General features: G+C 38.4%; 1 protein-coding gene across 4 annotated transcripts in view; it reads left to right on the top strand.

Annotated features, from left to right (window-relative positions):
- The first annotated feature begins 3905 nt into the window (after positions 1–3905).
- Positions 3906–15829, top strand: part of CUL2 (cullin 2) — a 107642-nt gene continuing 95718 nt past the window's right edge. Inside the window, exons 1-2 of one of the 4 annotated variants that reach the window (XM_039255319.1) lie at positions 4096–4252; positions 5282–5408. The gene's annotated coding sequence lies outside the window, so the exon portion shown is untranslated. Of the gene's footprint in view, positions 4012–4095; positions 4253–5281; positions 5409–15153; positions 15241–15829 lie in introns of those variants that run through there. The other 3 variants (XM_039255320.1, XM_039255318.1, XM_039255321.1) reach the window with 3 other exon arrangements.

The following is a 15829-nucleotide window of genomic DNA, read 5'->3' as shown; positions in this document are numbered from 1 at the left end:
TACACATATGCTGATTTCCAAGAGTATATATTGTGAGTGTTTCTTTTTTTTACTAGCAAAGTACATCGTTTTGGAAGCAAGAAGTTGGTAACTTTCAGGTTGGTGTGATACATGAATTGTTTTCATAGCATGCTTTATTAAATAGTAAGTATTGTGCAATTCTTAGTATCTTAGCCTTTTTTGTTTCCCACAGAGATCTAGCCAATCTAGATATATGTTAATAAGGGTGCGTGCGAGTGTGCGTGTGCCTGTGTGTTTGCTTACATGACTCATGTATGGCTATTTATCGGAAAAGGCATTGATGCCCACCTAAGGCTCTTAACCTTGCCATGCCTTAATACTCTATTTTAGAAATCCAGTTGCATATTCTTGTATAGTTCCTATAACATAGATGTTAAGCATGGTTAAGCATTTAGGACCCACTTGGCACAAGTTAATACTGATGACTGACCAGCTTTCTTTGCCCAAAGAGTGTCTTTTAGCCCATTTACCCTTTCTCTAAATTAGTTTGCTTCCAGACTTGCCACATTTGATTTGCTCTGCTTTCTGTGTCCCTTCTCCTTAAATGGAATGCCCTATACTACTTATTTTTATTTTGTTACAAGTTCTCCCATCTTCTCCATCACATTTATCTGGGTGGATCATGATTCTTGTTCTAGTCTTAGTGACACATATATTTTAATATGATCTAACCGTTGAGGAAAATGTCACCTCTCCCTTGTTCACACATCACGTCTCACTAATTGTAAGCCATCACTCAGATTCACTATCTCTTTCATATTCTGAGAAATTACTTTCTAAATGTACTATCTTAAATTGTGAAAGTTATGAGTGTATCTTTAAAATGATCTCTCAATATAGCTTTAGTCTTTGGACTTGTTAAATTACATATCTGAATGTGATTACAAAGAAATATAAAGGATTTACAGGCTTTTTCTAATTAGAAAATTTTTAATGTTTATTTATTTATTAAAAATTTTTTTAATGTTTTATTTATTTCTGAGAGAGAAAGAGAGACAGCGTGAGCAGGGGAGGGTCAGAGAGAGAGGGAGATACAGAATCTGAAACAGGCTCCAGGCTCTGAGCTGTCAGCACAGAGCCCGATGCAGGGCTCGAACCCACTCACCGTGAGATCATGACCTTAGCCAAAGTCAGACACTTAACCAACTGAGCCACCCAGGCGCCCCAATGTTTATTTATTTTTGAGAGAGAGAGAGAGAGAGGCAGAGTATGAGTAGGGGAACAGCAGATAGAGAGGGAGACACAGAATCTGAAGCAGGCTCCAGGCTCTGAGCCATCAGCCTGACACTGGGCTTGAACTCACAAGCCTTTTAGCTGTGAGATCATGACCTGAGCAGAAGTTGGCCACTTAACTGACTGAGCCATCCAGGAGCCCCTTCCTTTTTTTTTTTTTTAATATAAAATAGAATTTTTTTGAGTTTAAGATTTTTTGTAATGTTTTATTTATTTCTGAGAGAGAGAGAGAGAGAGAGAGAGTGAGCGAGCAGGGAAGGATCAGAGAGAGAGGGAGACAACAGAATCCAAACCAGGCTCCAGGCTCTGAGCCGGCTGTCAGAGCCTGACGTGAGGCTTGAATCCACGAACTGTGAGATCATGACTTGAGCCGAAGTCAGAAGCTTAACGACTGAGCCACCCAGGTGCCCCTAGAATATATTTTTCCTCTTTAAATAGCTTTCCACCAGAATTGTCTAGGAGAGGCAAAAGTAGAACCTGTTCATCTGGTTCTACTTTGCCATACAGAAAAATCTTATAGGCTCCTAGCTTTTCTGGTTATAAATCATGTACTTTTTCTTTTTTTAAGTGACAGTTGTATAAGTTTTTTTAATTGATAGATTTTTAAAAAAATTTTTCTAGATTTACACAGAAATTGAGCAGATAATAGAAAAGGAATTCCTATATACTCCTCTTCTCCACAGCCCCGGTTTTCCCTATTAACATCTTATATTAGTATGGTGTGTTTGTTAAAATTAATGGATCTTTTCTGATACACTATAATTAGCTAAAATCTATATGATTCTAAGTTTCTTAGATTTTCCCTTATATATTTTTCTGTTCAAGAATTCTAGCCAGAATACCACATTACATTCAGTAGTCGTGTCTATTCTTGGCTGACAATACTATAATTTTTTTCAAAATGTAATTTCTCTATTTTATAGGTTGGATAAGCTATGAAAGGATAAGAGGGCTCTGGAATTTAGAAATAGAGGGTGTTGTAATAATAGTGATTCATGTTTGTCACCCTCCCTGCTAATTCACCTCCAGCTAGAGTTTAAAAGGAAAATGGCAAGAACAGGGGCAGTTCATAACTTAGGGCTTTGGTTCTCAACTTTTTTGGTCTCTGGACCTCTTCACACTCTTAAAAATTATTGAAGATCTCAAGGACCTTATGTTTATGTGGTATATATCTAGCAATAGTTACTATGTTAGAATTAAAAAGGGAAATTTAAAAACCCTAATTATTAAAAAGTAATAAATGCATACACATTTCAACATACATCACATATTTTTATGAATAATAACTGTATTTTCCAAAATAAAAATAATTAATGAGAAGAATGACGTAGCTTTACATTTTTACATATCTCTTTTTTTTATTTTATAAAATTTTTAATGTTTATTTTTGAGAAAGACAGAACATGAGCAGGGGAGGGGCAGAGAGAGAGGGAGACACAGAATCTGAAGCAGGCTCCAGGCTCTGAGCTGTCAGCGTAGAGCCCGATGTGGGCTCGAACCCATGAACCGTGGGATCATGATTTGAGCCGATGTCGGGTGCTTAACTGACTGAGCCACCCAGGTATCCCCACATATCTCTTTAATATCTGGCTGAATAAAAGTGTTCTCTATGATTCAAGTATATGAAGAAAATAGGAGGCCCTATGAGGAGAATTTAATAGTCTTTTCAGTGAAGTGCAGATATTCTTCTCTGATGCTACAGAAAATTTGATTAAGTGGTAATTTCTTAGAGGTTATTTGCAATGATGAATCTGAAACCATATCAAGGAATCTTTTGTACTTTGTTTCTATGTATGTGTACACACAAACATACACACATATATATATTTAACTATCTCCATTGGTCTACCAGGAACTTTGAATGTATCCTTTACCCATGCATGATTTTGTAATGTCCTACATTGGAAATTTGGAAAATACTGGTTCATTGTGTCATGAAGATCTTTCGTATGTTGACATATCTCATCTCACAATATCAAAGTCGCATTTATTAACAGTACTAAAGTCTCATATGGAAAGTCTTGAAGCTATTGTTTACTTTACAAATCATTCTTCTGGTTATTTTACCAGGAAAAGATGGGTTTATTTGAGAATAGCAGAGAATTGATATCCTGGACAATCAAGCAAACAGGATTTTTTAATGGGCCTTAAAGGATTGGTACAGATAGTTTTAACAAAGGGGGTTGGATGTGAAAAGGTTTTAGAATTTAGCTATAAACAAAACCTACTAGGAGTATGTCAGAAGGGAAGGTAGTTTTGCCAATATATTTTTTTATCATTTGAAAAGACCCCCATCGTGGGGATGTCAGAATATTCACATAGGTCTGGAATAACTCAAAGGAAAACACTTTTGTTGAAAATACGTTTCTGACATATTGTAACCAGTAGTGCCAAAACTTGGTGGGTACTGAGTCTCCTGAGCTCAGCCAACTCTGCCTCATTCACTGGGAGAACCGCAAGGAGTCACTTTGAATACTGATTTCCGTGGCCTTTCGCAATTGCACTAAACCAGGCTCCCTGCGCTTGCCGTAACGCGGACTCTACCATTGCTTTCTGAGGGGGGGATTGGAGGTAGCGAAAGAAGGAGCCCGAAGCGTGTTGGGGGGGGGTTAGGAAAAACGGGCGATCTGGAGAACGGTTGTTTTACGGATCCTGTAACCAGCCCCTCTTACTCCCCTTTCCCCTCTCCCCGCCGCCCCTGTCCCGTCCGGGAGCGGCGGCGGCCTTGAGCTTTGCTGTGTTTGCGCGCCGTGGCAGGTGAGCGTCCGGCGCGCGGGCTCCCCGGGCTTCGCTCCCCACCCCCCGCGTCTCCTGGGCCGGTGGCGGCGGCCGGCCGGGGAGGCGGCCTCGGCGCACAGTAATGGCAGCGCTGTGAGCAGGGGAACGCGAGCTGACAGCCGCCGCCGCCCACCTTCCTCGCCGGGGGCTTCGTCCTTCACTCCTTCGGGCTGTCTCCCCCTCCCCTTGTCCCCTGTCCCTTGTCCCGCTTCTGCAGAAGGTAACCCCGCTGAGGGTCGGGGAGCCGGGCTGCAGGCGCCGGGAAACTTCGCTTCCCGGTTAATGGGTGGCGCGGATGGGGCGGAGGAAAGGAGTTGGGGGCGGGGAGGGGGGAGGGGGAAGGGATGAAAGGCGGGGGCGGCAAGGGAAGGTGGTGTCCTGTAAGTGACCCCGGCTCCCCGGAGCGCTGACCCCTAAGCCCGGCCACCCCCTGGACTGGATCCCGGGCCTCCCCTACCCGGCCTTGGCCGCCCCTCCCTCGGCCCCATTTTCTTCCGAAGGAGGGAAGGTGAGAGTGCGTGTGCTCTTCTGCTTGTTTACGAGCTCACACGCATACACAACTCTGTGTTTGGGGGTGTGTGTGTTGGGGGGTGATCAGTCTCTTACATCGTTACCACGAGTATTTTCACTTTTGTTTCCGCAGACAGCGAAGATTGATAGCTGTGGGGAGGAGTATCCTATGTGCATGCCAGACCTGTCTCTACAGTTAGGGTCTGGTGAAATAATATCCTTAGACTCCTCAGAGCATTTACACCCTAGGGAGTCTGGACCATTCCCTACAACCCCACACATACGTACATGTAAATAAAACATCTGTGAATTGCAGACTGTTAACCATTGTTAAATCATCTCCTTTCCCTCGGGGATTACTGTTACTAGTTGATGGGCAATACGTAGAAATTAAAATTTTGTAGATAAGGTATAAACTATTAACATTCACTCTAGGTGTTTTGACTTGACAATAAAAATCTTTGAACTAGGTCTGTCCCAAATGTACAAAGTACCATATGGGAAATAATCACTTTGTTCTGATTGACTACTGACTACCTAATAGAAATTTTAAAGCACTTAAAAGGCAATACTCTACCCTTTAGAATCTCACCTTCCTTTCCAAGACAGACAAATGAGTCAATTGGTTACACTTTGCCTCTTTTGCCCAAATACAGTGTTTGGAAGGCCCTTCCAAAAGAGTCCCAGATGAAATAACAGATGTACACAGTGTTTTGAGTTATCCTTTTTTTCTTTTCAGATGCTGTTTATAACTTGGGGGAACATTTCTGCAGTGTGCATGCACATAGTGTGTGAAAAATACCTTTTCTATGTATTTGAATGTTCAGATGCATCTGAAATAATCTTACCTCACGCTCCATCCTCTGGTGATTTTCAGTGTTTTATGAATATTAAGATGGTTTATCCATGTGTTTTATCTTCAACAGTCTTGTCATTAAGTTAAATGTTGTGGACCTTCTTTAAAGTCAGTTTTGCCTTATCACTTAAATATTAAGTACTTTGTATGTCAAGGATTATTACAGGCCCTAGGGGATACAACAATAAGTAAGAAGTGCAGTTTCTACCCTCCCAGAGCTTCGATTCTGGTGCGGGAGGGAGGGACAGATAATACATAAGGAATAAAAATAATTTCAGCAAATCATTAAGTACTGTGAAGGAAATAGGGAGTTGTGGTATTGACAGAGAAGATGCAGATGCTGTGGTCAGGAAAAACCTGTCTTAGGTGACCTTTGACCTGATAGCTGAAAAGTCAGAAGGATTTAGCCTTTGGAAGTCTGAGGGGAGAGTATTCCTATTTGAGGGAACTAGCACATGGAAATTCCCAGAGGTGGTATCAAGCTTGGGGTCAGCAAACTGAAAGAAGCTCAGTGAAGGTGGACCCTAGTGAAGGATAAGAGTTGAGTTCATAGCCAGGGGCCAGATCTTGTGAGGTCTTATTGTCCAAAGGAGTTTGGCCTTTATTCTTACAGTACATTGAAAAGCTATTGGAATTTTTGTCAAACTGGAAGTGGTATGGTCTGATTTGCAACCTGACTGCGTGGGGAGATTGAGTAAGAGCAAAAAAGTAGAGAGACCTGTGAGAAGGCTGTGGTAGATTTGAATAGAATAGTGACTGGTGTGTTAGAGACAAGTTAAAGATTTTTGAGCTATATTTTGGACTAAAGGTATTGATTCAACTTGCGGCTTGCATGAGAGTGTAGTTGCTTGGGACAGGGGAGACACCTGGGTTTTGGGCTTCAGCTGGAGGCTGGTGATGTCGTGTATTGAGATGAGAAAGTGGTGAGGGAAACATGTCATATAGGGATAAAGTTGGGTTGGACATGTTAAGTAAGACCTGTTAGATGTTCAAGTGGAGGTGAGAAATAGGCAGTTGGATATACAAATCTGGAATTTGGTGGAGAGGTTAAGAAGTCATTCTTTCAGCCAATGTTTTTTTAGGTACCAGCTATGGTCCCGGCAGTGGGGATATAGTAGTGAAAAAACAGACAAAAATCTCTGTCTTCATAGGACTTCAGTTCTAGTGGGGAGAGAAGGAGATGGGGAGTCATCAGCACTTACCTGTTGGTTTATTTCTGTTTTGAGTAAAAGCGACATTTATATGATTCAGAAAATGTTTGATGTGGTGTAGAGTAAAATTTTCCCATATTTCTTGTCTCCTGTTACACCCAGTTTTTGTGGGCCAATCAGGGTTCATGTTTTCTTACATACCTTTCCAAAGATATATTTTATGAACATATAGGCAAATATGTATATATCTTTATCCCTACTTTGCCAAAATGGTAGCATACTTCACCTGCTTTGACACCTTGTATTTTTTAGAGTATTAATTAGTATTTAAAAGCTAATGAAACAGGATGAGACCACCTAAGCCTAAGGAAAGAATATAAAAAGAATTTGAGAAGGCCCTGGAATACTGTAACATTTTCTAAGTTGGCCCCTGCTTCTCTGAGGACCTGCGGAGGTTCACATTGGATCTATGGATGTGAAGTTGTTTAAAGAGCTGTTACTTTTTGTGAGACTTTTTATAAAAGTTTGCACTGTTTCTTTTGTGTTCATCTTATCTTCCTGTTCTGTTTATAGGCTGGGAAAATGTCTGGTTGTGATTGATAGCAGTGCTTTCCTGTATGTACTGTCAATTAAATTCAAGTAAATTGGTGACAGGATCAGCTCTGTCTTAACATTATGAAGACTTTTCATTGGCTTTTGTTAAGTCTAGGAAAAACAGAGATTTGGAATGTTATGAGATTTATAACAAGTTACTGATACTTAAGATGATGACTGAATCCTCTCTCAGTGATCAGTTAATCAAAATATCTGTTCAGAGCGATCTGGCTCTTTGCCTGGGTTTGAATCTTAGCAGTAATGTTTCTATTACATTGCAGATGTTAGCATAATCCTTGTATTACTATCTTTAAGAATATGTAGAGTCATCCTGTGTTACTACTTTTTGTTTAGGAAGGCTTATTGGAGATACTAGAACAGTGCAGGTCTTTTGATTCTTTAAAGTTTTGAGACAATGAGTAGTGTAGTTTTAAGATCATGATATTGCATCTGCCACAACTTTTGCAGTACGATTGAGCTCTGTTGATTGACTTATGTGGCGGAGGGGAAATGTTTTTTTACTGGATGTATAATGCTTTATATATTGGTTGACATTTTGATTTCCAGTTAGCTGTCTTTAGCTAGCAATTCACTGTATAAATTTTAAATTTACCTGTTTTTCTTCCTGAAATTTTTCTTGAACCTTAGTTCAGTTCTATTTTTGTGGTTATTTTTGTTATTCTCTTGTATTCTTTTCTGCTAGAGATTAAGCAACTCGTTTCTATGTTGGAGAAATATGATCTTTGATGGAAATATTTTAATTTCCTTTTTGAAACATTAGACACTAATTACTAGGTATAAGACTACCATGTTAAATATATGTAGTGAGTGTGTTAAGCTAACTTAAATTCTGTAAATGTGTAGGTGTTAATGTCCTATTTGAAGGTTTTAGTTATTTAAATGATTTTCCTTTACATACTTTATAAATGATGTAACTAATTGTTATTTAATCACGGGATTATAACCTTATTGTGTGTGTGTGTGTCATCATTGAGGTTGACAGTTTATCATTATTGTTTCTCTTACCAACTGTAAGTTTCTTGAAGGCAACATCTCTAGCACCTGTAAATACATAAGAAGTATCTATTAATAACTTAAGTCTTATTTCAATGTAGGTTGCTTTTCAAATAATGAAGTGTTGGATTTATCCTGCGTAAATACTTCTTGAGTTTCTCAGCTTTGTTTTAACTCAGTTGAAGGAGAGCATGCATAGAATACTTGAAAGAAATTTTTTGTTAAGTTTTGAAACATACCTTTCACCCAGGTACCCTTTATCCAACTTTCCCTAATGTTAATAACTTATGCGGTGATTAAAGCCAGGGAATTAACATTGATACAGTACTATTAACTATAGATCCTACTTGAATTTCACCAGTTTTTCTAATAATGTCCTTTTTCTGTTTCAGAATTCAATTTAGAATCATATATTACATTTAGTTGTGTCTCTCTAGTCTCATATGATCTGTGACAAGTCTTTTCTCATCTTTTATTACTCCCACTTGTGATGAGTGTGGTCATTTATTTTGTAGAATGTCTCACAACTTGAGTTTGTCTGATGTTTTCTTGATTTATTGAAGTTATGCATGTTTGGCAAAGATACTACAGAAGTAATGTTGAGTCCTACACATCACAGAGTACAGGATGACAGTGTATCCTATTTGAGATTATGTTAATTCTTATTTGGTTGAAGTCGTGTCTGTCATATTTATCTGCTTGTAAAGTCACTATGTTTTCTTTTGTAATTATAAGATATCTTGGGGGAGATTCTTTGAAAATGTGCAGATATTCCTGGTCTCAAACCTTTGTTCAGTCATTTCAGTATTCTTGGTAGATCTTTCCTGAGCAGTTATTATAGTGATCTTTGCCTGATGGTGATTTTATTTTTCTCATTTCCTTCTGTGTTTCTTTCTATATTTCTTTCTATATTTGTTTGCCTTCTATATTTATTTATTTATTTTTAAATTTTTGTTTTCAAAAATTTAAAATTTATTTTAAAATTTTGTTTTCCTTTCTACATTTATTTATTTTAAAATTTTTGTTTCCAATCAGATTCCCCTGCCCCCTTTCCTTTTTAATTTTAGAGAGAGGGAGAGAGAGTACAAGTGGGAAGAAAGGTAGAGGGACACAGAGAGAAAATCGTAAGCTCCATGCTGAGCCCAACATGGGGCTCAATCCTACAACCCTGGGATAATGACTGAGCCACCTAGGTTTCCCTCTTCTACATTTATTAATTGGAATTATTCTGTAAAGAAGAACTGTCCCTTCTCTGTATTTATTTTGTAATTTGTTTATATCAGTATTAAGTCATAGATATTTATTTTATTCTGTGGTTTATAATCTAATGCTGTCATTATTTTGTTGCTCATATTGTTCAGGTTGGTTCTTTGTTTTTTCAACATGCCCCCATTCTCTTTTCTTTAGGAAAGTAGTACTTTTCTGGAACCATAAAATTTTCCAGTTCATCTTTTATTTCTCTGCTGCAGCTAGAATCAGTCACTTCTCCAAGGAGGTCTGGTTCCTTCTACTGGAGAATGATACTTAGAAACCAAGATCTGGATACTATGTGTGCTTATTATGACTGAGGTGTCATTGCCCCTAGGCCCTCCCCGCAGAGCTAGAAATACATTTATCTATTTCTTAATGCATGCATGCACAAACATCCATGTTTATTTCTGTAACTTTTTATTTGTGTGTGTGTTTATTAAAAATTATGAGTTCATACTGATAACTGATTCCAGTTAGACACTGTAGAGATTATGCTAGCTGTCCCCCTTTGTTTAGAACTATTTTCTGACATTGAGAACTAGAGCATACTTTTCTTATAGTCCTAATAATCATGTCAGTAGTATGAAGTTATCAAAATAATGAATGTGACAAGAAAAAGATCCCCAAATAGTCCTGAGTCTTAAAAAACATGTTAAGCTATCTTTCAGAATATTTCTTGTATTTGGTAGAAGTCTATATGAACCAAAAATAATGACATTTTGTCTTCTAAGTATTATAACTATTGTATTAGAAGTTCTAAGTATTGTTTTGATTACATTTCACATTTTTTAGAGATTGCTTTGCACTGAGATTCAGATACTTTCTTTTGCATCAGAACTTTGTTGTCCATATGATCTGGATTTTAAGCACTTATAAGGACAGTACCTTTTTTTGTGGGGGATGGCACCTGGGTGGCTCAATTGGTTAAGAATCCAACTCTTGATTTTGGCTCAGGTCTTGATCTCATGGTTTGTAGAATCAAGCCCCATGGTGGAGTCTACAGTGACAGTGAAAGGCCTGCTTGGGATTCTCTCTCTCTTCTGTCCTTTCTCTGCCTCTCCCTTGCTCCCAATCATGCTCTCTCCCTCTGGCTCTCAAAATAAATAAATAGAAGGGACAGTACCTTTTATTGTGGTACTGGCTCTCAAAATAAATAAATATAAGGGACAGTACCTTTTATTGTGGTACTGGCTCTCAAAATAAATAAAAGGGACAGTACCTTTCATTGTAAAACATACAGAACAAAATTTCTAATTTTAACCATTTTTAAGTGTGTAGTTTGCGATCAGTAATTGTATTCACAGTGTCTTCACAAACATCACCACTATATATTTCCAAAACATTTTCATTATCCCAAATAGAAACTGCAACCATTGAGCTATAACTCCCCATTCCTTCCCCTGCCAGCATCTGGTAACCTCTAGTCTACTTTATGTCTTCTGAATTTGCCTTTCTTGGTACTTTATGAGAGGAGGATCATACAGTGTTTATTCTTTTGCATCTAGCTTATCTGACTTGACATACTGTTTTGGGGGTTCATCTGTGTTGTAACATGTATCAGAATTTACTCCTTTTTAATGGATGAATAATATTTCCTTCATGTGTATTGCAATTATCTATTCTTCTGTTAATGGGCACTTGAGTTCTGTCCACCATTTGGCTATTGTGAATAATGCTACAGTAAATGTGTAACACAAGTATCTTTTCCATTCCCTGCTATTCAGTTCCTTTGGAAGTGTACCTGGGAAAGCAGTTGGTGCTCTCATATGGTAATTATGTATTTAGGTTTTTGAGTACCTGCTGAAATGTTTTCCATGGTGGCTGCACCATTTTACATCCCCACCAGCATTGCACAAGGATTCCAATTTCTCCACATCTTCACCAACATTAGTTATTTTTCATTTTTGGCTTGTTTGCTTGTTGTGATAATAGACATCATCTGAAGTGGGAAATTACTGTACTTTGAAATTACATTCCCCTAGTGACTTGTGTTGTCAAATATCTTTTCATGTGCTTGTTGGGTATTTGTGTATGTTTGGAGAAATATCTATTCAAGTTCTGTGCCTATTTAAAAATTTATTGTTAAGGTGTTCTTTATATACTCTGAATATTAATCTTTTATCAGACATATGAGATATAAATATTTTTTCTCATTCTGTGGATTGTTTTCACTCTCTTGATAGTGTCCTCTGGTGCATAAAGTTAAATTTTGATGAAGATCAATTTATCTATGTTTTCTTTTGTTTGTGTTTTTGTTATCATCCCAAGAAATCATTACTAAATCCAGTGTCACAAAGCTTTTCCTCTGTGTGTTCTTCTGTGAATTTTGGTGGTTGTTTTTGTTTTTTTTTTTTTGAGAGAGGTAGTGAACTGGAGAGAGAGGCAGAGGGAGAGAGAATCTTAAGCAGGCTCCATGCTCAGCACAGAGCCTGATAAAGGGCTTGATCTTAACAACCCTGAGGTCATGACCCAAGCCCAAATCAGGAGTCTGACCCTTAACTGACTGAGCCATCCAGGCACTACTGAGTTTTTGTTTTTTAAATATGGATCTTTTTAAAACAAAATTTTTAAATGTTTTTTTTTGTGTGTGTGTGTGAGAGAGAGAGAGAGAGAGATGGAACATGAGTGGGGTAGGGACAGAGAGAGACACACACACAGATTCTAAAGTAGGCTCCAGGCTCTGAGCTGTCAGCACAGAGCCCGATGTAGGGCTTGAACCCATGGACTGCAAGTTCATGACCTGAGCTAAAGTTGGATGCTTAACTGACTGAGCCACCCAGGTGCCCCTGCCCTTGAGTTTTTTATTATTATATGTTTATCTCTTAAGTATATGTCTTTCTTCCATCTTAAAATTTTTTTCCATGTTTTTATTTACTTTTGAGAGAGAAAGAGCATGAGTAGGGGAGGGGCAGAGAGAGAGGGAGACCCAGAATCTGAAGCAGGCTCCAGGCTCTGAGCTGTCAGCACAGAGCCTGACACAGGGCTTGAACTCATGACCTGTGAAACCATGACCTGAGCTGAAGTCAGATGCTTAACAGACTGAGCCACCCAGGTGCCTCTGTCTTTCTTCTGAGTTAACTTTTGTGTATAACATAAGTAGGGATGGTATTTTGTGTGGATTATCTGTAGATGGCTTTATGTTGGCACTGAGAGATCTCCAAATTTTGACTAGAGCTTGAAAGTTAAATTTTAGAGGGCTAAAAAAAGCAGTTATGAAGAAGATAATTAAGGATTAAGGAAGTGGTGTGGCATTATGATGAAAGAAATTGTATTTTTTCCTATCTGAAACAGTAAACATTAAAATGAACTGCTTATGAGAAAAATAGAATGAAAGAGTTTTCTTAATTGGTAATACGGGAATAAAGTATTAGAAAGGATAAAGGGATAAATATTTCAGCATGGTACAGTTTTGGTCTTCATTAGATTTAAAAGCATGGATGGAAAATTTAAATTACAGAAAATAGTAGAAAATAATACTACCTGAACTTAGCATTGTCCAGCAAACTTGAAATGCATTTATAAATATTGCCTTTTTATACCACTTTTAATTCATTTAAGAAAGTTTTTTAATGTTTATTTTTGAGAGAGAGAAAGAGAGAATGAGCAGAGGAGGGGCAGAGAGAGAAGGAGACACAGAATCCAAAGCAGGCTCCAGGCTCTGAGCTGTCAGCACAGAGCCTGATATGAGTCTCTAACTCATAAACTGCAGGATTGTGCGTGACTAGAGTGGAAGTCAGATGCTTTATGCTCCAAGTCACCCAGGCACCCTGTACTGTTTTTATGTTGTGCAGATGGAAAAAATGAAATAGCAACTAGTCTAGGATCACATTGTCACTGACAGAACCAATTTAAAGTATTAGTTTCTTGATTGACACCCTTTCATTTTTTTATTTTTTTAGATGTTTGTTTATTTTTCAGAGACAGTGGGAGAGAGACCGTGACAGAGGATCTCAGGCAGGTTCTGTATTGACAGTGGGGCTCGATCTCAACCATGAGCCAAAATCAAGAATTGGCTGCTTAACTGACTGAGCCACACAGGCACTGCCACACCTTTTCATTTTTGAGTCTAGTATTTTCCTTCCTTCCTTCCTTCCTCCTTCCTTCCTTCCTTCCTTCCTTCCTTCCTTCCTTCCTTCCTTCCTTCCTTATGTTTTTGTTTGTTTCTTTGTTTTTTAAAGTAAACTCTACTCCCAGTATGGGGCTCAAATTCTGAACCCCGAGATAAAGAATCAACCCTGAGATCGAGTCATATGCTCTACCACCAGAGCTACCCAGGAGGCCCTCTTTCTTATGTTTTGACATCTGGCAGAAACTTCTACCACCACCCTGAGACATTTGGCTTTTTAGGTGCAACTTGCCTTCTTGTAGAAGGCTTAACTATTATCCATCCACTTCCTCCGAGCCAACTGTAGTTTCTAATAATAGCCATTGTGGGTTATTCTGAGGAATTAGATAATGTATAAAATGTATACAGCATGGTTTCTGGAATATATGTAGTCAGTAAAGGTTTGCTATTATTACTGTTATTAACAACCCTGTGATTATATGTTGTTATGATGATGGTAAAAATTGGGCAAAGTACATCCTGCTCAGTGTCCCTCCTATGGGAAAATTGATGTCATGTCGCATTTATTTTTATAACTTGCTATGTTGGATTGATTGTCTTTTTTCTTTACCTTAGGGACCCTTAAGTGAAAGAATGGGATTGTAAGAGGTTGTGTTGTTCAAGCTGTTTTGGAATTTTAAATGGGAGGTGGTGGTCAGCAAAGCTGATGTGTATCTGCCATAGCTGTATCACTTTTTCTTTTTCTTTATTTTTAAAGTTTATTTATTGTTGAGGGGAGGGGCAGAGAGAGAGGGGAGGGGCAGAGAGAAAGAGGGGAGAAAGAATCCCAAGCAGTTCTGTGCTGATAGTGCATCTCATGAACTGTGAGATCATGACCTAAGCCAAAATCAAGAGGCGGATGCTCAACTGACTGAGACACCCAGGCGCCCCTGTATCACTTTTTCTTTTTCTCCCATGTCTGTGTCTTCTATAGCTATGTCAGGACTTAAGTGGGAATTAATATACAGGAGCTTGCAAGTACATTAATTTCTCTGGAAGAAAGGACCATTTGAGAAATAGTGATAAATAAAGTTGATAAGAATTGGAAGGTAAAGCAAGGACTCTGAATTTTATTACAGCCAATAATAAAATAGTAGCAACTGTTTAGAATGTCATTCCCCTCCTCCATAAAAGCCATGTAATCCATAACAAACAAAACTCATTTTTTTGTAATTAATAGTAATTAAGTTACTATTAATCTTAGCATCTTAGCCTTGTATTTTTGGGAAAAGGTTTAAATCCAGTATTTTAAAATATGTGATTTAATTTAGTTCTCCAAAGAATAGGATAACAAATATTGCAAGTCTTTGTGCAGTGTAAAGACAGGGTGATTATGGTAACCCTTTTTAATGTTTGGGTAGAAGATCAGGCCTAGGGAAAATTGTGCTCTGGAGGTTATAGTAATTTGTAAAAAGGTGGCTGGCCACAGCTTTGTCTGGCACACGTGCCAGTGTGAGCTTGCCTATCCATGAGGGAGTGAGACTCAAATTTTCTAACTCATTTGAGATAGGAACATGAGAATGCTTTTGTTTTTTTCTTTTAAGGCTGGTTGGTGTCTTAAATTCCTTCCCTAAATTTCTAAGAAAAGAAAAAAGTGAGAAAGCAAGTAAAAAGGACATTAAACTTCATGCTGATAAGAATGATGTGAAAACTTGAAAAAAAGTACAGTCTGTATAGACGTGGGAGAATTTCAAGTTCATTGAGGAAGGAAGGGTCATTTTGGTCAGGTGGGTTTATTTTGGAAGGACTTGCCTTCTATAATTTATTTATTATAGCATAAATAGATACCTTACTCCCCATTGTCCTCCTACCCCCTCTTTTTTTTTTTTTTGAGACTTGAGGGTTTTCTTCTAGCAGTCTGCAATTTGCCAAGCAAGATTGATGGGAGACTACTGTATGTCTCTTTATTGTTTCCCCCCCACATCCTCCTCCTCCTCCTTTTTTTTCCCCGTTTTTGCTTTTTATTTTTTATTTTTTTTACGAATAGTTTATTGTCAAGTTGATTTCCATATAACACCCAGTGCTCATCCCCACAAGTGCCCTCCTCCATGCCCATCTCCCCCCTCCCGCCCTACACCCATCAGTCCTCAGTTTCTTCTCAGCATTCAAGAGTCTCTTGTGGTTTGCCTCTCTCCCTCTCCTCCACTATTTCTCCCCTTCTTCTCCCTCATGGTCCTCCATTAAGTTCCTCCAAATCCTCCTATACGTGCAAACATGGTATCTGTCCTTCTCTGCCTGGCTTATTTCGCTCAGCATAACACCCTCAAGGTCCATCCATGTTGCTACACATGGCCAGATTTCATTCTTTCTCATTGC

The sequence above is a fragment of the Hyaena hyaena genome, unplaced genomic scaffold, assembly GCF_003009895.1.
Source record: "Hyaena hyaena isolate Hyena2069 unplaced genomic scaffold, ASM300989v1 scaffold_519, whole genome shotgun sequence".
Classification (NCBI taxonomy): Eukaryota; Metazoa; Chordata; class Mammalia; order Carnivora; family Hyaenidae; genus Hyaena; species Hyaena hyaena.
Note: the sequence above shows the minus strand (reverse complement) of the source record. Positions and strands in the feature narration are given on the sequence as shown.